This window comes from Agelaius phoeniceus, chromosome 31 (assembly GCF_051311805.1).
Source record: "Agelaius phoeniceus isolate bAgePho1 chromosome 31, bAgePho1.hap1, whole genome shotgun sequence".
In the NCBI taxonomy this organism is placed as follows: Eukaryota; Metazoa; Chordata; class Aves; order Passeriformes; family Icteridae; genus Agelaius; species Agelaius phoeniceus.
Genome location: NC_135295.1, coordinates 5,189,960 through 5,211,768, shown reverse-complemented (window position 1 = coordinate 5,211,768; position 21,809 = coordinate 5,189,960).

Below are 21,809 nucleotides of genomic sequence, written 5' to 3'. Positions count from 1 at the left end.
AGAATTCTATGAGGGAGAAGACCTGGCTGTGGTTTGCTCAGCTCTGCAAGAAGCACAAAGCCCAAAGGGAGCCCAAGCAGTGGCTCTGTGAGGGCCTTTGATGGTTTTCAGAGCAGGGCTGGCTGGAAACCCCCCCTGCAGGGGCAGCTGTGAGGGAACCAGTCCGGAAATGCAGCAATTGATCATTTTGTCCCTTGCCCAAGGGACTGCGAAAACCACAAAACTACTGTAAAGACAAAAACAATCTGCTCAACAAACTGACTGGAACACTCGTTCTTGAAGAAAACCTGCAGACTTCTGGAACATCATGGAATTAATATTTGGGTTGGGCTCTTGCTGCCAAATAAGAGGGAAAAGTGTGGAAATATTGAGCAGGGGCTGCACACAAGGGGCTGGGGAACAGGGGTGTCACAGCAGGAGCAGGGAGTGCCCAGGCAGGGGAATTCAGGGCAGGCTGGAGTGGATTTACCAGGGAATCAGACCCTGAGGCACACAGGGGCATTTCCACAGATTCCTGGGCACTGTCCCAAGCATGGACAGAGCTTCTCCCCTTCCTCCATGGGAAGTCAAACAAGTTTCAGGGTGGGAACGAGCAAAATGGGAAGAGTTCCTTAATATGGCCCAAGAAAAGGCTTCATTAGGGGCTGGGTTGCTGCCCAGCAGGCAGGGAACAATCCCATGGAGCTGTTGGACACTCAGGGAGATTCCACCCTCTGTGTTATCCACAAGCAAACGCTGCTGTGGGATGGAGCAGGGGTCTTCTAAAAGGAACCAAAATGTCTCATTTCACTGTGATTTGTTTGTGGTTTTCTTGTGGTTTTTATATCCACTTATTTCTGTTTATATTGTGTTTTGATTTCCTCTTGTTGGGAAAGCAATGATTAAAAGGATTCTATAAACCAGAGCATTTTATTCCTTGTCAGTATGGTTTTTCAGGAGTTTGTTTTTTATTGGGAAAATAATGGTATAGGAAAAGATGTATGCCTTTTTTCTATGGCTGTATAATTTTGTCACAGTCAATTGGGCATCAAGTGTTTCCTGAGATTGCTAAGACAGGAAATTTGGGTGACAGGAAAAAGCCCAGGGATTTGTGGGGCAGAGACCCAGAGCCTCCCAGGACAAGCCTGGGGTGCCCCAGGGTGGGGTCTGTGCTGGGCTCTGAGTCATCTCAAAATCTGAGACCAAAATATGACCCCAAAACTGTCCATAGCAATTGGGCATCAGGGAATTCAACCAGCTTGATCCTGGGATTTACCATCATCAGGGCAAGGTCATAAAAGATGCCTCCTTAAGTTTGGGCACCCCAGAGGTCACAGGAACCCACTGGGGACAGCGGGAATGCTCAAGGCCCAGCCAGGACAGAGGACCCCAGGATGTGCCACCTCTGGGAAAGGAATCCCCAAGGATGTGGCACCCCCAGAACGAGGAGGAGCTCCCAGGGACAAGAGCCTGGGACAAGACCTGGGTGTCAGCACAGCAGAGCTGCCCTTTTCCCTAAAGGCTGGACCCCTCTGGATGTGGCCCCTGGACAGAATTCATGTCCTTGCCTCAGCACAAACCGCTGCAGGAAAGAGAAAGAGTTGGGGGGTCACAGACAGGGAGCCCCATCCCCCACAGCCCTGAAACCGCTGCCTGCACTCCCCAACCCCTTTTTTCCCTTCCTGGGATTCTCCCAGCTGTTCCCTGGGATGGTTCAGCCAGGAAATGCGGGGAGACAAGAAAAAGCCCAGGGGTGAGTGGGGCAGAGACACAGAACCTCCTAGGAGAGCCATGGGGTGCCCAAGGGTGGGGACTGTGCTGGGCTCTGAGTCACCCCAAAATCTGAGGCACCCCATGAAGGAGCTGTGACCCCCGTGCCCACCCAGCCACTGCCCATCCCTGGCACCCCCCATTCCCCTGGAACCCAACCATGGGACCCCCATTGCCTTGGTCTCTCCTCCCTGGGGACCCCCATCCCAGGACTGACATTGCCCAGCCCCACCATTGACTTGATCCCATACAATGGGCTGCTTCTTCCCCCAGAACCCCTATTCCCGAGGGTCCCCTTTTTCCCCCATGCACCCCCAGCCCTGGCACCCACTTGCCATGACCCCAAATCCCTGGGGACCATGTTCCCACAGCACCCCCATCCCTGAATGCCCCCAGGCATGGAAACCCCAATTCCAGTGGACCCTCATTCTCCTGGACAGCCATCCTTGGTTCCCCACATCCCCTGAGCCCCCCACTCCTGGCAACAGCATCCCCCACCATGTCCCCATCCTGTCCCCACCCTGCCCACAGCCTGTGCCCTGCTTGTGGCCACCCTGCCCCCACCAAGGGCCACCTACACATGGGGACGGACGTGACCTCGCTTCCTTCCCCTTCATCCGAGGAGCCCCCAGCCAGGGGAGCGGTGGCCACAGCAGCGAGTGACAGCCAGTGCACATGGCTGGGGACACCGGGATGGCCGGGAAAGTGGCGCTGCTCCTGTGGGGTGAGTGCCCCGGGCACGGGCCTGACACCCTGGGGATGGGGAGGGGAGGGGGCACAGGGGGGCTGCGAGGTCTCCTGGGGTCCTCAAGGCCAGCAGGACATGGAGCCCAGTGTGACCAGAGTTGTGGGGTGGCCATGGGGACAGGAACACGGGACACACACAGCGGAACTGGGATGTGGGGACAGGGACAGGAGGATGGAGTTGTGGGGACAGGGATGCTACAGAAGGAAACTTGGGGCTGGGGCAGCTGTGGGTACAGAGACAGGGGAAGAGGGACACAGGGATGCAGGGACAGGAACAAGGGGACAAGCACCATGTGCTTGAGCCATGGGGACAGGTGCCACCAAAATGGGACCATGGGCACAGGGTCATGGGAATGTGGCTATGGGTCTGGCAGGGATGACCTGTGCCAGCACAGGGGTCCCCATGCCTGACCATGAGTTGGCTGCTGTGTCCCTGTCCTGGAGACATCTGTTCCACACCAATCCCCCCACTGAGATCTTTTTCAGGGAAAGCCCCCACTCCCCCTGCCCCCGTGCCTCTGTCTCCATGGTGCCACCCCCACCCAGCCCTGTCCCTTCTCCCTTCCAGCCCAGACCCTCGGCCTCGCTGGTGAGTCCTCGGGGGATGCCATGGCCCCACCCCACTGTCCCCAGCCCCACACTGGCCCTGGCAGGCTGGTGTCCCCTGTCACCCACAGGTGCCCAGACCACCCAGCTCCTGGTGGAGCCCCCCTGGAGGCCGGCGGTGCTGTGGGACCGGGTGACCCTGACCTGCCAGGGCTCGGGGACTGCCAGTGCCACCACCTGGTACAGAAACGGGCAGCGCTGGGGGCAGCAGGGACGCACTAATGTCACTGTCACTATGAAAGGCATTTACCGCTGTGACAGACCTGGAACTGGGCTCAGCCCCCCTGTGATTGTCTCAGAAGGTGAGGGGGGTTTGGGTGTCCCCAGCCTTGCACCCACAGGCACCCCAAGGACTCTGGGTGGGCTCTGCTCCATGGGTCACCTCCTGTGTGACCAGAGCCCATCCCCTGCCCTGGGGACATCCAGAGCACCCCAGAGCGAGAGGACCCTGTTTGTGGAATTGATGACCTCTGGTGCACTGGGTGTGACTCCGTGAGGGTCCCGATGTCAGCGGGACCCTTGAGATCCCTGTGATGTGATGAATCCCCTCTGTCCCCCAGATGATCTGGTGCTGCAGGTGCCGGCGCAGGCGCTGCTGGAGGGGGACACGGTGACACTGCGCTGCCGGGGCTGGCGGAACAGCACGGTCACCTCGGTGTCCTTCTACCAGGAGGGGAAGGAACTGGGGGTGTTCCCCAATGTCACTGAGCTGTCCCTGTCCCCTCTGCAGCTGAGTCACAGTGGCCACTACAGCTGCAGGGGCAAGGTGGGATCCTGGGGGTTGAGGGAGTCACCACCAGTGACAGTGACAGTGCACGGTGAGCACCACAAAGTCCCCACCCCGACACCCCCACAGCCCCTCCCCAGGGACTCGGGGCCAAAATTCCCTCTCCCCTCTCCTTCCCAGAGCTCTTCTCAGTGCCGGTGCTGCAGGGTCCCCCCGAGGCCATCCTGGGGGCCCCCCTGACTCTCAGCTGCCTCAGCACCCCCAGCCCCCTGTGGCCCCGAGCCCCCCTCCTGCACGTGTTCTACCGGGATGGGAAGATGGTGGGAGACCCGCAGGGGTCCCCACAGCTGCTGGTGCCTGCCGTGGGGGTCTCCCACTCGGGGAATTACAGCTGCCAGCTGCACCCTGAGCAGGGGGGGTGTGGGGAAAAGCAGCACCAGGCTCCATGTCATGGTGCACAGGGGGTGCGGGATGGGCACAGGGAGCCCCCACAGACACTTCGGGTCCCCTGTTTGGGCATCTCCAAGTCCCCAACAAAAATTTCCTTGCTCCTTCTATTACTCCCCTTGTGCCCACACCCTTCTGTGTTATGACCCCACCCCTGACATCCCCCATCACACCAGTCCCCCATCCCTGTCCTCCCACACCGGCTGCCAGCCCCTCCCTGTGCCCTCAGCCCTGTCTCTGTCCCCGCAGTGCCCGTGGCCAATGCCACCATCACCCCCTGTGCCCTGGACGTGACACCGCAGGACACAGGGACACACAGGGACACAGGTGGGGTCCCAGAGGGTAACCAGGGAGTGCAGGACCCCTGGGGTGATGGGTGACCCTGATGTGTCCCCCTCTTTTTCTTGCAGTGGCCGCAGGGGTCAGTGGGGCCCTTTTGTTCCTGCTCCTGCTCGTGGGTGTCATTGTGGCCTGGAACTGGTGGCACCGTGTGGGTGGGTGACAATGGGGGGACGGGGGTCCCAGGCGACTGTAGGGGCCCCTATAATTGGGGAACGAGAGTGTGGCATTCACAATCCCAGTGTTGTGACATTGGCTGGGGGTGCTGTAGAGCTTGGGGAGGTGCTGGAGGGTTATTCAGGGATGTTGAGGGTTCTTTCAGGGGCCTTGGGTGTGTTTGGGGGGTCTCTGTCCCTCCTGGGCTTTGGGTACTTAAGCCTGAGTTGATTTGGGGTACGGAGGATGTTCATGAATTCTGGGGGGCTCCAGGAATGCATGGGGGTCCTGTTGAAGATTGAGGGTCCCATGGGAGTTCAGGAATCCTGAGAGCAGTCAGGGCCCTGGGGACCCCACAGTCACCCCTCCCCTCTTTCCTCTGCAGCTGCCAGGAAGAACCAGGAAAGGTGAGTGGGGAGCTCAAACCACACGCTCCCTATTTTCCCCAACCCCCAAGACCTCCCATTCCCTCCCTCAAAACCCCTTTGTTCCCTCAGGGCCCCCCCGGATGCCCCAGCCGCCCCAGAGCAGGGGGAGGTGCTGTACACCCACGTCGTGGTCACCAAGAGGGCAGGGGGTGAGTATGGGGGGGACACACGCAGAGGGACACATCACCCAGGAGTGTCACCCCACCCAGATCCCACAGCCCGTGTCTCTCTCAGTGTCCCCCCGTGCCACCACCCCCCAGCATCCCCAGGTGACCTACGCAGAGCTGCAGGGACTCCAGGGGCGACCGCGGGAACCCGGTGACATCTACGGGAATGTGCTGTGACACTGGGGGGAACTGGGGGCACTGGGGGTCCCCACCCATGGGCACCCACTCGTGTCTGTGCTGCCACTAAAAACTGCCCCAATCCCTCCCCGTGGGGGCACAAAGATGCCAAAGGGCTGAGAGAAGAACAATTTCCTGAAACAACAACCAGAGAGAATAAAACCAACAGCAACAGCAATAAGGTTCAGTGTCCAAATTGTCGCACAAGGAACAATTTCCAGGGAAAGCCCCCAAAAAGGAACAAACGCCAGACAGTTCCCTCCAGCACGTTTCCTCCACCAGAGGAACCTGGCAGGGCTCTGGACCTTCCTTGCTCTGATGGCCAAAGTGGCATTCAGGAGGCTCTGGATTCTCTTGTTCCCTGTCCAAAACACCTCCTCTGCCCTGTTCCCCACACGAGGATGTCACCAAGGCCCTGTGGGGATTCCAGAACCACCTCCTTTCCCAGGGCAGTCGGGATCAGGCCATGGCACAGGGCAGGGTGTCAGAGACAGGAAAAGTTTGATGTCTGGAGACATTTTGGAACACCTGTGTGTAGCAGGGGTGGGTCAGGCCTTGCTTTTGGTGAGACAGGTTCCCGTCTGTCCCTCAGTCTGTCAGCCATGGCACACTAGGGACAGTGTGATGCTCTGCCAAAGCCAGCTCCTGAGTGGCCGTGTGACCAGGAGTGCCAGCTATGGAGAGGGCCCTTGGTGGCCCAGCTCCCTTAAAGGACAAAGCATGAGGTGGCCAAGTCCCTGACCGTGTCTTCTCTTGGGGTGTCTGTCCCAACCACACTGGAACCCAGCAGCTGGCAACTCATTTAAATGAGAAATATCTACCAAGGAAAGTGAGGATGTTCCTGGAATGGTAGGAAGACACATGTCTAAAAATCTTTTTAATTTCAAAAATGATGGGGCTTCCAGGCAAAAGTGTAGGAAAAGGAATAGCAGCTCTTTACTGGGAAATTTATAAAGCAGAACAGAACCAACAACACAAACCCAGAACTTTCCCTCCCGCTCAGCGCTGTTGGTTTTTGTGGCAGCTATAACCGCGGCCAGCAGGGGGCGCTGCAGGGAGCACTCCCGGCCAGCAGGGGGCGCCCCGCTCCAGCTCCATCCCCTCAGGGGCCATGGCGGCCTCAGGCGGGAGGGAGGAGGGCAAATCGCTCCTTTTGCAAACTCACGGCCACCAATCGGTCCCGGCACCACCACCGGCAGCAGCGGGCAGAAGCCGCCAAGGCAGCAGGTTGGATCCCAGTGCCCACTGGCAGCGTAGCAGTGTCCCGGGGCCAGGCACACGCCCTGCACAACACCCGCGACCGCTCTCCATGATCCCGAATGGAAGGAAGGCAGCGCCTGACCCCAGGCAGGTCTCAGGCCTACAGCAGCACCTCTGGTGGCTTTGCACCACAATTCCTGCAAACCCTCAGCCTTTCACTCAGGTGAGGAGGGCAGGGATGGAGCAGCTTTGGGGCCACCTGGAATCCAGGCAAGGGACACTCCCCACAGCCTTTCCATGACCACAGGCAGATCCACTGACTGATATTTCCATACATTTCTCTCTTAGCTGCCCACTACAATCCAAATCCAAGCATTCTTTCCATGCGGATCCTGAGGGCTGCAGGTTTGGTTCAAGGACAATGGTCAAGCTCCAGTTCTTTAGCAGATTGTTGTAGGATTTGCAGTTGTTTTGGGCCTCTGTCAGTCCCTTCCCAAGAGGAAGAAATGATCAATTGCTGGACTGGTTCCCTCTCAGCTGCCCCTGCAGGGGCGGTTTCTAGCCAGCCCTTCTATGAAAAATATCAAAGGCCCTAGTAGAGCCACTGCTTGTACTCTCTTTGGGCTTTGTGCTTCTTGCAGGGCTGAACAAACCCCAGGCAGGGACTTTTTCCCCCCACAGAATTCTCACCTCTGCAGCAGCTCTAAAGGTGCCAGAATCAAAGCCAAGGGGGCAGGGGGGACCCTCAGGTGCTGGCTGCCACCTGGGGCTGGGCAGAGCAGGGCTGGGCAATGGCCATCCCTGTGCAGTGGGGCTGGGCCATGGCTGGGCCCCACCCTTTGGTGGCCTCTGGCTTCAAGGAGCAGGAGTCTGGGAGTTCCTTCCTGCCCAAGGGCTCCATTCCCCAGCTGCTTTTGCTGGCTCAGATCCTGCAGGGGACGAGCAAGAATGGAGAAGTCTGGACCCCTCCGAATCTGCCATGCTCCAGGACAGGAGCCCCTTGTCCAGCATGTGCCCCCCTGGGACAGGATCCCCCCAGGACAGGAGACCCCTGGATGTGCCCCTCCCCAGGACAGAACCCCCCCTCCATGTGACAAACGTGTCAAACAGCCTCTTCCTTCTGCTGCAGTACAGAGAAAGTGAAAGCGTTGGGGCGGTAAAAGCTGCACTCCCCCATCCCCCACAGCCTCCCCAGCCCATTCCCTGCTCAGGTGCCCCCCAGGATCATCAAGGCACAAACTGGGGGTTTCTGAAATTGAGGGGTAAAATGGTGAAAATGGAATAAAGAGAGGGAAAAGTCACTGGGGTCTGGAGGGGCACAGACCCAGAGCCCCTCAGGATCTGTCTGTGGTAATCCCCACGCCGCCGGCACCTTGTGGGGGCTATGTTAAGCTCTGGACCACCCCAAAATCTGAAGCACCCAGGGAAGGAGCTGCAACCCATGGGCTCACCCAGCCGCTGCCCATCCCTGGCACCCCCATTCTCTGGGAACCGAAACATGGGACCCCCATTCCTTATGTTCCACCCTCTCTGCAACCCCCATCCCAATACTGACATTCCCCAGGATCTCCATGGCCCAGGACCCCATTTCCAAGGAAACCCCTCCCGTTCATTCCATCCCCTGAAATCCTCCTAGGACCCACTATTCCCCCATCCCATGAACTCAATTCCCTGGAGCCCATATTCCCTTGGGACTCCCATCCCTGAGTCCCCCCAGCTATGGGGACGCTCATTCCCATGGCAGACCTGTTGTGGTGTGTTTTATGCTTGTTCAGTTTTCCCTCCATTGTTCTCTCAGAAAGTCCTGCCCTGTTACCAGTTTGTGTCAATCCCCAAACCCCTCCCCAGTTGTCTTGGTTACCAAATGTATCTTTCTTGTTCCCCACCCCTGGCAGCCTGCCTGTCACTCGACACCCCTGCCTCTTTTTCTAGAGAGTTCGGGCCAGGGTGTCGAGTGATTGGGTTAGGGGCCAGGGTCCCTCCCGCAACTGTGTTTGATGGGTTCTCCGATCACGCCAATCCTTAATGTATCCCTCTCTGATTTGCTATCTTTCACCCCTCCCACCCTCTGTAAAACCGAGGCTTTTCCCTGCCTCGGGGCTCTCAGCTTCTTCCACCGAAGAACTCCACGTTTCCCTACCAATAAAACCACCCCCCCGAAGAAACTGAGGGTCGCCTCTTCATTTCATCCTGCGACTTCGGAGCTCTTTACTGCGGCCACACGTCCGCAAGGCTTGACATCGCCTTAGGCACAAGCCCCTGACTCCGGGTTGGGGAAGTGCCTGACTGGCTGGAGGTTGGCTGGACATTTATCTAGCCTGGGCGTTTCACTTTTCACCGGCCACTGCTCCACAGACCCATTGCCAGACATTCCCCCACCTCACCACCCCCATTTCCCAGTGACCCCATTCCTGCCTCCCCAAACCCACCGAGCCCCCCAATCCGGGGAACCCCATGTCCCCAGCCTGTCCCCACCCTGCCCCCACCAAGGGCCACCAACACATGGGGACAGACGTGACCTCGCTTCCTTCCCCTTCATCCCAAGAGCCGCCAGCCAGGGGAGCGGTGGCCACAGCAGCGAGTGACAGCCAGTGCACATGGCTGGGGACACCGGGATGGCTGGGAAGGGGGCGCTGCTCCTGTGGGGTGAGTGCCCCGGGCACAGGCCTGACACCCTGGGGATAGGGAGGGGAGGGGGCACAGGGGGCTGCAGGGTACCCTGGGGTCCCCAATGCCAGCAGAGCCAGTCCATGTTACCCACAGTGGACCTTGGTGGGCCTGGGGATGTAGGGTGGCTTTGGGGGGAGGAATTTGGGGATGGGGATGTGGGGACAGGAATGTGGGGACTGGCACCTTTGGGCTTAGGCAGCTCTGGGGATAGGGACAAGGGAACTGGGATGCAGGGAGAAGAAATGTGAGGATGTGGCCATGGGGATGGGATCATGGGGATGGGATCATGAGCTGGTGGGGGTGACCTGGGCCAGCATGGGCTGTGTCTGTGGTTTCCTTGTGCCCAGGGTGTCCACAGTGTCCCCATGTTCTTCCTTAGCCCAGGGTGGCCTCAGTGTCCCTGTTCCCAAGGCATCTGTGCCACAGAGATGTGGTGCATGGGTGGCTGTGACACAGACATGTCCCCCTGCCTTGCCAAAACTTTTGGGGACCATCCAGACACACTTCCCCACAAGAATTGCTGTCCCTACCGAGACAGTTTGGGGACAGCCACCACACCCCATGCTCCCGTGCTGCTGTCCCCACGATGCCACCCCCACCCAGCCCTGTCCCTTCTCCCTTCCAGCCCAGACCCTCAGCCTCGCTGGTGAGTCCTCGGGGGATGCCATGGCCCCACCCCGCTGTCCCCAGCCCCACACTAGCCCTGGCAGGCTGGTGTCCCCTGTCACCCACAGGTGCCCAGACCACCCAGCTCCTGGTGGAGCCCCCCTGGAGGCGGCGGTGCTGTGGGACCGGGTGACACTGACCTGCCAGGGCTCGGGGACCCCCGGTGTCAGCACCTGGTACAAGGACGGGCAGCGCTGGTGGCAGCAGGGACATGACCGCCTCATTGTCACTGAGAGAGGCACCTACACGTGTGACAGACCCAGCACTGGGCGCAGCCCCCCCTTGACAATCTCAAATGGTGAGGGGGGATCTTTAATGATCAGGGTTACCCCTGAGAGGTTTGCGTGGGCTCCACTCCGTGGGTGGCCTCACACCCCCTGGCTCTCAGCACGAGAGCCTGTCCACAGGACACCTGGACATCCCAGTGCACCCCAGGGCACCCCAGTGCACCCAGATGTCCCTGGTGCCTTGGACACCCACCTTGGACCTGTCTCAACCCCTCAGTGGAATGGAACCCTCCTGTCCCACAGATGATCTGGTGCTGCAGGTGCCAGCGCGGGCACTGCTGGAGGGGGACACAGTGACCCTGCGCTGCCAGGACTGGTGGAACCACACGGACACCAAGGTGCGAATTTACCGGGACAAGAAGGATCTGTGGGGGCCCATCAATGGGACTGAGCTGTCCCTGTCCCATCTGCAGCTGAACCACAGCAGCAGCAGCTACAGCTGCGGGGGCTTGGTGAGGTCCTTTATGTCACGGTCAGCAGCAGTGACAGTGACAGTGCACGGTGAGCACCCCCAGGGCTGGAACTCCAATCTCCTGACAACCCCAAAGCCACTTCCCATTGGATTCAGAGCCACAGTCCTCACCTCCCCTCTCTTTCCCAGAGCTCTTCTCGGTGCCGGTGCTGGAGGGTCCCCCCACACCCACCGAGGGGTCCCCTCTGACTCTCAGCTGCCTCAGCACCCCCAGCCCCCTGTTGCCCCGAGCCCCCCTCCTGCACGTGTTCTACCGGGACAGGCAGGTGGTGGGGGGCACACAGGGGTCCCCACAGCTGCTGGTGGTCGCCCTGGGGGTCTCCCACTCGGGGAATTACAGCTGCCAGCTGCACTCTGAGGAGGGGCCGTGTGGAATAGCAGCACCTGGCTCTGTGTCACGGTGCACAGTGAGTGTGGGGATGGGCATGGCGAGCCCGCACAGCCTGCTTGTATCTTCTGGTTGGGTACCTCCATGTCCCCCTGACACCTTTCTTGGGTCCTTCCATCACTCCCCTTGTCCCCTCGCCCCTCTCTGGTGTGACCCCATAGCCAAAATCCCCCACCACACCCATCCCCCCTGTCCCTATCCCCCCACACCGGCTGCCAGCCCCTCCCTGTGGCCTCAGCCCCGTCTCTGTCCCCACAGTGCCTGTGGCCAATGCCACCATCACTCCCAGTCCCCTGTCACGCCAGGTGTGTGCAGGTGACAATGAGACTCTGCACTGCTCAGTGCAGGTGAGCTCAGCCCCTGTCACCTTCACCTGGCTGCACAACGGGAAGGAGGTGGCCCAGGGTCCCCTCCTGGAGCTCAGGGACATCAATGTGGGACATTTGGGCACCTACCAGTGCATGGCCACCAACCAGCTGGGACAGGATGGGCCCTGCGTGTTCCGGGTTCTTAGCCCAGAGCTGGCCCTGGAGGATACACTGTGGGACAAAGGGACACACAGGGACATAGGTGGGTTTACACGGGGTCACTGTAGGGTGCAGGACCCCTGGGGTCATGGGTGACCCTGATGTGTCCCCCTCTGTTTCTTGCAGTGGCCGCAGGGGTTGGTGGGGCCCTTTTCTTCCTGCTCTGCTCGTGGGTGTCATTGTGGCCTGGCACCGGTGGAACCGTGTGGGTGGGTGACAGTGGGTGGATGGGGGTCCCAGGGAGCTGCAGAGGCCCCCAGAGTTGGGGAGCAATAGGGAAGATCCCACAGCCCCAAAATTGTGACCTTGCCTGGGGGTCTTGGAGAGTATGCTGAGGTGCTGGAAGGTCCTGCAGGGATGTTGGGCGTTCTTTCAGGGGCCCTGGGGGTGATGGGTTTTTCTGTCCCTGGCAGGCTTTAGGTCCTTGAGGCTGACTTGGTCAGGGGGTTTAGAGAGGTTCATGAATTCTGGGGGGCTTCAGGGATGCTTGGGGGTACCATGGGAGTTCAGGAATCCTGATAAGGTTCAGGGCCCTGGGACCTCACAGTCACCCGTCCCCTCCTTCCTTTGAAGCTGCCAGGAAGCAGCAGGAAAGGTGAGTGGGGGGCTCAAACCAACTGCTCTCCTTTTCCCCCAACCCCCAAGACCTCCCATTCCCTCTCCCACATCCCCTTTATTCCCTCAGGGCCCCCCCGGATGCCCCGGCCCCCCCAGAGCAGGGGGAGGTGCTGTACACCCACGTCGTGGTCACCAAGAGGGCAGGGGGTGAGTACGGGGGGGACACACGCAGAGGGACACGTCACCCACCAGTGTCACCCCACCCAGATCCCACAGCCCGTGTCTCTCGCAGCGTCCCCCCGTGCCACCACCCTCCAGGATCCCCAGGTGACCAACGCGGAGCTGCGGGGACCCCAGGGGCGACTGCGGGAACCCGGTGACATCTACGGGAATGTGCTGTGACACTGGGGGGAACTGGGGGCACTGGGGGTCCCCACCCATGGGCACCAACTCCTGTGTGTGTGCTGCCACTAAAAACTGCCCCTCTTACTCCCCATGGGGGCACAAAGATGCCAAAGGGCTGAGAGAAGAACAATTTCCTGAAACAGCAACCAGAGAGAATGAAACCAACAGCAACAAGGTTCAGATTCCAAATGGTCACACAAGGAATGATTTCCAGGGAAAGCCACAACGAGGAATAAACCCCAGATGTTTCCCTCAGCACGTTTCTCCACCAGAGGAACTGGCAGGGCCCTGGACCTTCCTTGCTCTGGTGGCCAAAGCGGCTTTCAGGAGTGTCATGGTTTGATACTGGCACAATGCCAGTGCCCCCATGAAGATACCCTCTCCCTGGTAGCTGCTGTGAGATGTGACCAGGAATAAGCAAAGCAGGCTCTTACTTAGGAAAGAAAAGAAAACAGAACTTTATTAACTACTCTACAACTACAAATAAAAAGGAACACACACACAGGGAAAATGAAAACCTCACAAATGCATTTCCTCCTCCCCCCCCCAAATTTCCAACACAATACATTTATTCCTCAAATCACCAACTCTCGGTCCACCACCTTTTAGACAATCAATCCTCAGTTCATCAAGAGGAGAGGAGTCCTTCTTGTACCATGGGCTTTCCCTGGAAACACAGTCGAAGCCTCGTGTGTTTCCGCGTCACTCGTGGCACCGCCCGGAGTACATCTGCCATCGTGATCTCTTCCTTTCATGTCCAGTGCTCTCACCACTGAACACGGACCAGAGCTGCTTCTAGGGTTGTCTTTTTTAAGGATGCTCTGTCCCAATCCAAAAAAGGCACAGTCTCTCCTTTGGGACACCTGTCCCCCCCATATTTTTTCACCCCCTGGGGCCGAGGGGCACCAACACTGAACCCTCTTGGTTCTGTGGCCATTGCCTCCCCCTAGAATGCAGTCTCTGTGTCACAAGGAACATGGTTCTGTCCATGGCTATACAAAAAGAGTCCAGCAAAAGCCACTCCATCATCTCTTCCCACTAGGATTCTTCTCTACTCTTCTACTATCTCTCGCTCGTCCAGACCTCTCTCACACTTGCACATTTCCTTCCTCATCTTCCACTCTATCTTCCAGGAGAGGTCAATGATCTGCAAAGTTCTCATTCTCCAAAAAGGGGTTAAAAGCTCCTACAAGCGGCCGGCTGAACCCCCCCTTCTTCTCCGTCCCAGCCGTGCTGCCGGCACAGGCCCATGTTTATCCAGTTTCAAGGTTACAGTCCCAGGCAGCAGCTCTCTTTCTCTCTCTCTCTCTCTGTGTCTCTCAGGGGGGGCTGCCCGGTGGCTCCCGGTCTCTCTCTCTCTCTCTCTCTTCCACCCTTCCACCCCCGGGCTCAGGCCTACCTCTCTCGGCCACATGGCTTTTCCCCTCCCCCTGCCCAGCCAGCAGCTGGGCTGGGGGAGAGACCTGAACTCTTTCCCGCCGGAAACCCAAAAAGGCCCTCCCAAGGGAGAGCTCTGCTTTTAACCCCATGTTCTCAGAGGCGTGTCCATGTCCTAAATGGCCAGGTTAAATGCCAATATTAAATCCTGAATATCCATTGGCCCAAAACACAGCATCCCAAAAAACACATTTCCTGTCAAACCACCACAGGGAGGCTCTGGATTCTCTTCTCCCCTGTCCCAAACACCTCCTCTGCCCTATTCCCCACATGAGGATGTCACAAAGGCCCTGTGGGGGTTCTGGAGCCTCCCCCTTTTCCAGGGCAGTCAGGATCAGGCCATGGCACAGGGCGGGTGTCAGAGACAGGAAAAGTTTGATGTCTGGAGACATTTTGGAACACTTGTGTGTGGCAGGAGTGGGTCAGGCCTTACTTTTGGTGAGACAGGGCCCCGTCTGTCCATCAGTCTGTCAGCCATGGCACACTGGGGACAGTGTGATGCTCTGCCAAAGCCAGCCCCTGAGTGGCCGGGTGACCAGGAGTGCCAACTTGGGCGAGGGCCCTTGCTGGCCCAACTGGCTCAAAGGACAAAGCATGAGGTAGCCAAGTCCCTGACCGTGTCTGTCCCATCCACGCTGGAAGCCAGCAGCTGGCAACTCATTTAAATGAGAAATATCTAATGTCTGCCAAAGAAAGTGGGAACATTCCTGGAAAGGAAAGAAGACCCACATCTAAAACTCTTTTTTCATTTCAAAAATTATTTGGCTTTCAGACCAAAGTGTAGGAAAAGGAATAGTACCTCTTTACTGAGAAATTTATAAAGCAGAACAGAACCAACAACACAAACCCAGAACTTTCGCTCCCGCTCAGCGCTGTTGGTTTTTGTGGCAGTTATAACCGCGGCCAGCAGGGGGCGCTGCAGGGAGCACTCCCGGCCAGCAGGGGGCGCCCCGCTCCAGCTCCATCCCCTTAGGGGCCATGGCGGCCTCGGCCGGGAGGGAGGAGGGCAAATCGCTCCTTTTGCAAACTCACGGCCACCAATCGGTCCCGGCACCACCAGCGGCAGCGGGCAGAAGCCGCCAAGGCAGCAGGTTGGATCCCAGTGCCCACTGGCAGCGTAGCAGTGTCCCGGGGCCAGGCACACGCCCTGCACAACACCCGTTACCGCTCTCCATGATCTCAAATGGAAGGAAAGCAGCACCTGACCCCAAGCAGGTGTCGTGTCCACAGCAGCACCTCTGGTGGTTTTACACCACAATTCCTGCAAATCCTCAGCCTTTCTCTCCCTTTTCCTCTTTCAGCCCTGTCACAGCCAATCTGCAAATGTTGAATTGCTCTGGAATGTTGAGGAAAACTGATGTTCAGTCCTGGCTCTGCCTGGGCGCCTCTGGGGGCTCCAGAGTACATTTGGAGTTCCTGCTCTTCCTGGGCCACTGCTGGTCCCCACACAGCATCTGCAGGGAAAGGAAGAGAAGATGGAAAGCAGAGCCACAATTCCAAGGGCTCTGCAGCTGCCGCTGGAGCACAGGGACAGCCCTGGTCTAGAGCAGTGCCTTGAGAGGGAAAAATGGGGAGAAATTGGATCTCGTTGGGTTGATGCCCCTGTTCTCCTCAGGGACCGGCAGACCCTTAAGGAGGTGTTGCAATTAGTTCTGGAGTTCCTAAAGTTCAGCCATGCTCCTAAAACATCCCTGTGCACAAACACAGGGTTCTGGTGCCTCTCCTGGGGATTTTGGGATCCTGCAGCTGAGGCAGCAGCAGCTGGAGCAAGTGGGCCACTGGAACAGCACCTGGCCATGGAGAGGAGCAGGAGTGCCGGGAATTCTGCAGGGTGCTCAGACGAAGGCCACAGGGCACCGCTTGCCATTCCTGCTCCCCCCAGATTTTGGGAGGGAGCAGTGAAACCCATGGGGCTCCCAAACCCCTCAGGGCTCGGGCACGGCCTCACAGGAGGTCCCAGCCCAGGCCTTGGGGATGATTTGGGCACTCTCGGGCTCGTTCCCGACAAAGGGCAGCGCTCCGGGAGCGGTCGGCACATCCTGAAGGAGCAGCCCGGGGCTGCTGGAGCCCGAGTGCTGCGGGCAAGGACGGCGTGAGGGAGCCGGGCCCCGCTCAGCCGGCGCTGCCCCAGGAACGTCTCATCCTGCAGGAGCTCGGCAGCCTCTGCCGGTGCCGGCCCCGGGGCTGTCGGGGGGCGCGGCCGGAGGGGCCGGGGGGCGCGGCCGGAGGGGCCGTGATGGAGGGACCGGGACCCCCCTGGAGAGCCCCCAGCGTGGAGGGAGCGAAACGGTGGAGGGGAGACCCCGGGACAGGGGGGAGCAGAGACCCTGCGGTGGGGTCTGCGGAAAGGAGGGACCGCAATGGTGGTCCCGGAGCACCGGGAAGGGGCCCAGCTGCCATCGCGCTGCGAGTGCCGGGACGGTCACGGGGTGTCCGAACTGACTGTGGCAGCGTGTCCTAAGCCACTGTCGCGATGTGTCGGGACCGAGCGTTGTCAGGGTAAGGCCCCCACAGCTCCGGGAAGTGGAGGGGGACCCTGGAAGGGGCGGGGCAGGGGCGGGGCAGAGCCCTGTCTATTCCCTGTGCCCTGTGCAGGTGAGGAGGGCAGGGATGGAGCAACTTTGGGGCCACCTGGAATCCAGACAGGGTCAATCCCCACAGCCCCACCACGGCCGCAGGCAGAGCCACTGCTCTCTATTCCCTCACTTTTCCCTCTTGTCAGGCAGCCAAGCAAGAACCCAAATATTCTTTCCAAGACATTCCAAAGGGCTGCAGGTTTGAGACAGGAAGGAGGAGGGACCCAGTCAGGTTGTTGTGCAAAACATTATTGTGTTTGCAGAAGTTAGGGAGCTATCTCAGACCCTTGCTGCTAGGGACAAAGTGATCAATTGCTGCATTTCCGGACTGCTTCCTCCAGAGCTGCCCTTGCAGGGGGATTTCCAGCCAGCCCTGCTCTGAAAACCATCAAAGGCCCTCGCAGAGCCACTGCTTGGGCTGCCGTTGGGTTTTGTGCTTCTTGCAGGGCTGAGCAAACCACAGGCAGGCCTTTTTCCCCCACAGAATTCTCACCTCTGCGGCACCTCCATAGACACAGAGCCCCTCAGAATCTGTCTGGGGTGACGCCCAGGCCGCCAGCACCTTGTGAGGCCATGGCTGGGCTTGGGTCACCCCAAAATCTGAGGCACCCAGGGAAGGCACTGAGATGCACAGGCCCAGCCAGCAATTGCCCATTCCTGGGCCCTCCATTCCCATGGGAACCAACCATGGGACCCCCCTTTCCTTGTGTCCCCCCCTCCCTGGTACCCCCATCCTAATACTGACATTCCCCAAGATGTCCATGGCCTAGGACCCCATTCCCAAGGAACCCTCTCCTGTTCATTTCATCTCCTGCAATCCTCCTTCCTCCAGGACCTTGATTCTACCAGGACCCCACTCCCATGGGACCCCCCTTTCCCCCAGCATCCCCATCCCATGACCCCAAATCCCTGGAGCCCACGTTCCCCTGGGACTCCCATCCCTGAGTCCCCCCAGCCCTGGGCACCCCCATTCCCATGGCACCCCCATTCCCAGTGACTCTCCCTCCTCATAACCCCCCCCTTCCCAGGGACCTCATCTCTGGGACCTCCCATCCCCTGGACACCCATTCCCCATTCCCAAACCCTCTGAGCCCCCCACTCCTGAAAACCCCATGTCCCACCTTTTCCCACCCAGCCTTGTCCCCATCCTGTCCCCACCCTGCCCACAGCCTGTCCCCAGCTTGTGGCCACCCTGCCCCCACCAGGTGCCACCTATGCATGAGGACGAGACCCGACCTCGCTTCCTTCCTCTTTGGCCAAAGAGCCACCACCCAGGGGACAGCCACCCCCGGCAGCGAGTGACAGCCAGTGCACATGGCTGGGGACACCGGGATGGCCGGGAAGGTGGCGCTGCTCCTGTGGGGTGAGTGCCCCGGGCACGGGCCTGACACCCCGGGGATGGGGAAGGGAGGGGGCACAGGGGGGCTGCGGGGTCCCCTGAGGTCCCCAATGCAAGCAGAGCAAGAGCATGAGGTCACCAGAGCCATGGGGTGGATGTGGGGATAGAGGAAGGGGGACAGGAATGTACTGCTGTCCACATGGGGACAGTTTGGGGACATCTCCCACACCCTGTGCCCCCGGTGCCTCTGTCTCCATGGTGCCACCCTCACCCAGCCCTGTCCCTTCTCCCTTCCAGCCCAGACCCTCGGCCTTGCTGATGAGTCCTTAGGGGATGCCATGGCCCCACCCCGCTGTCCCCAGCCCCACACTGGCCCTGGCAGGCTGGTGTCCCCTGTCACCCACAGGTGCCCAGACCACCCAGCTCCTGGTGGAGCCCCCCTGGAGGCCGGCGGTGCTGTGGGAACTGGTGACCCTGACCTGCCAGGGCTTAGGGATCGCCTGTGCCACAACTTGGTATAAGGATGGGCAGCGCTGGGGGCAGCAGGGACTCGACCACCTGAGTGTCACTGAGAGTGGCACCTACACGTGTGAAAGACCTGGCAGTGGGCACAGCCCCCCCGTTAAGGTCTTAGATGGTGAGTGGGGATCTTAAATCATCTGGGTGGCCACTGATAGATCTGGGTTGCCTCCACTCTGTGGGTGGCCTCACACCCCTTGTGTGGTGCCCTGCACACAGGAACATCCCAGTTCATCCCAGTGCACCCACATGCCCCAGTGCCATGGGGACCCTCCTTGCACCTGTCTCAAGCCTCTCAGTGAGATGGGACCCTCCTATCCCACAGATGAGCTGGTGCTGCAGGTGGCAGCACGGGCACTGCTGGAGGGGGACACAGTGACATTGGGCTGCCGGGGCCGGCAGGACAACCCGGTCACCAGGGTGCGATTTTACCGGGAGGAGAAGGATCTGTGGGGGTCCCTCAGGGGAACCGAGCTGTCCCTGTCCCCTCTGCAGCTGCACCACAGCGGTCACTACAGCTGCGGGGGCTTGGTGAGGCCCTTTCTTTCACGGTCAGCAGCAGTGACAGTGACAGTGCACGGTGAGCACCCCCAGAGTTGGAATTCTGATCTCCTGACACCTCCAAAGCCCCTTCCCAGCAGACTCAGAGTAACAGTCCTCACCTCCCCTCTCCTTCCCTGAGCTCTTCTTGGTCCCGGTGCTGGAGGGTCACCCCAAGCTGACCGGGGGTCCCCCTGACTCTCAGCTGCCTCAGCACCCCCAGCCCCCTGAGGCCCCGAGCCCCCCTCCTGCACGTGTTCTACCAGGACAGGCAGGTGGTGGGGGGCCTGCAGGGGTCCCCGCAGCTGCTGGTGCCCACCGTGGGGGCCTCCCCCTCAGGGAATTACAGCTGCCAGGTGCACTCTGAGGGGGGGTCGTGCGGAAGAGCAGAGCCCGGCTCCGCGTCACGGTGCGCAGTGAGTGCGGGGATGGGCACGGGGAGCCCTCACGGTCTGCTTGTGTCCCCCATCACTGTCTGGGGACCTCCATCAGTGCCAGGAAACCCCATCCCTCTCTGGGTCCCTTCACCCCTCCCGAGGTCCCCTCCCCCCTCTCTGAAGTCCCATCACATTCCCCAGGTCTCACCATCCCCTCCCTTGGGTCCCTGTACCCTCCCTGGATTCAGCCCCCTCCCTCACCAGGTGTCCCTTCCCTGACCTCCCATCCTTTCTTGGAGTCCCTTTCAAGACCCCCCAGTCTCTTCACAGCCTCTCCCTCACTGGGATTCCTCTTCCCCTCCCTTACCCCCCAGGTCCCTCACTGTCCCCTTCTGTCACCCCCTCCCACAGGGGTCCCGCTCTCGGGGGTGTCCCTGTCAGCACAGCCCCCCAGGGGACAGGTGGCACTCGGGGACCACCTGGTGCTGAGCTGCACAGTGGCCACAGGGACAGGTCCCCTGTCCTTCTCCTGGCACCGGAAGGGCTCAGGGGCACTGCTGGGCACCAGCCCCCACCTGGAGCTGCACCACATTGGGGACAATGACAGCGGCCAGTACCGGTGCCGGGTCTGTGACCGGGACAGCGTGGCCGAGAGTGACCCCATGAATGTCACCATCCTGGGTGAGCGGGACCCTCGGGCTGGGGGTGACCCCAACCACAGCACCCCCATCCCACCTCACCCAGTGCCAGCCTTCTTTATGTCCCCACAGTGCCTGTGGCCAATGCCACCATCATCCCCAGTCCCCCATCACACCAGGTGCGTGCAGGTGACAATGTGACCCTGCGCTGCTCAGTGCAGGTGGGCTCAGCCCCTGTCACCTTCACCTGGCTGCACAACGGGAAGGAGGTGGCCCAGGGTCCCCTCCTGTAGCTCAGGGACATCGATGTGGGACATTCAGGCACCTACCAGTGCATGGCCACCAACCAGCTGGGACAGGACGGGCCCTGCGTGTTCCGGGCACTCAGCCCAGAGCTGGCCCTGGAGGCGACAGCGTGGGACACAGAGAAACACAGGGTCACAGGTGGAGTCACACAGGGTTACTCGGGGATGCAAGACCCCGGGGGTCATGGGTGACCCTGATGTGTCCCCCTCTGTTTCTTGCAGTGGCTACAGGGGTCAGTGGGGCCCTTTTGTTCCTGCTCCTGCTCGTGGGTGTCATTGTGGCCTGGCAACGGTGGCACCACCTGGGTGGGTGACAACGGGGACGGGGGTCCCAGGGAGCTGTAGAGGCCCACATAGTTGAGGAGCGATAGGGCGGCACCCACGGCCCCAGAAATCTGACTTTGGCTGGGAGTCCTGTAGGGTTTGGGCAGTGTCTGGATGGTCCTGCAGGGATGCTGGGCGTTCCTCATGGGGGCTCTGGGGGTGTTTGTTGGTCTTTGTCCCAGCTGGGTTTGGGTGTTTGAGGCTGACTTGGTTGGGGCCACTGGAGAGGTTCACAGATTCTAGGGGGCTTCAGGGATGCTTGGGGGTACCATGGGGGTTCAGCAATCCTGACAGGGGTCAGGGCCCTGGGACCCCACAGTGACTCCTCCTCTCTTTCTTTTGCAGCTGCCAGGAAGCACCAGGAAAAGTGAGTGGGGGCTCAAACCACACTCTCCCCTTTTACCTGAACCCCCCAAGATCTCCCATTCCCTCCCCCACATCCCCTTTATTCCCTTAGGGCCCCCCCGGATCCCCCAGCCCCCCCCAGGGGAGGGGGAGGTGCTGTACACCCACGTCGTGGTCACCAAGAGGGCAGGGGGTGAGTACGGGGGGGACACACACAGAGGGACACGTCACCCACCAGTGTCACCCCACCCAGATCCCACAGCCCGTGTCTCTCGCAGCGTCCCCCCGTGCCACCACCCTCCAGCATCCCCAGGTGACCAACGCGGAGCTGCGGGGACTCCAGGGGCGACCGCGGGAACCCGGTGACATCTACGGGAATGTGCTGTGACACTGGGGGGAACTGGGGGCACTGGGGGTCCCCACCCATGGGCACCCACTCATGTCTGTGCTGCCACTAAAAACTGCCCCAATCCCTCCCCGTGTGGGCACAAAGATGCCAAAGGGCTGAGAGAAGAACAATTTCCTGAAACAGCAACGAGAGAGAATAAAACCAACAGAAATAGCAACAATGTTCAGAGTCCAAAGGATCTGAAAACGAATTATTTCCTGGGAAAGCCCCCAAAATAGAGGCAAATCCCAGATGATTGCCCCAGCACATTTTCTCCACTAGGGGAACCTGCAGGGCCCTGGACC